This window comes from Penaeus monodon, chromosome 31, assembly GCF_015228065.2.
Source record: "Penaeus monodon isolate SGIC_2016 chromosome 31, NSTDA_Pmon_1, whole genome shotgun sequence".
NCBI lineage: Eukaryota > Metazoa > Arthropoda > Malacostraca > Decapoda > Penaeidae > Penaeus > Penaeus monodon.
Window position 1 is genome coordinate 31,272,878 of NC_051416.1, and position 218 is coordinate 31,273,095.

Genomic DNA, 218 nt, shown 5'->3' on the forward strand with positions numbered 1-218 from the left:
GTGTAAGCACCTGTATATATACAGGAAAATTCCTGCGCTTCATCCTGGTGGGGAACATGGAACCAACAGTAGCCATTGAGGACAAAGCAATCCGGGTCACAGATCACATAATGTGACCAATCACATCATAGCCTGTGCACTGACATCACTGTCTTATGTGACATCATTTACTACCACATTGAAGTAAGGTGGTGGCTGTAAAGTGACATCATTTCCTT

The 218-nt window shown here is 43.6% G+C and overlaps 1 protein-coding gene across 1 annotated transcript in view; it reads left to right on the plus strand.

Annotated features, from left to right (window-relative positions):
* LOC119593168 (serine/threonine-protein kinase SIK3 homolog) overlaps positions 1-218 on the plus strand; it is a gene marked incomplete in the record, with an annotated part of 91,792 nt that overhangs the window by 89,630 nt on the left and 1,944 nt on the right.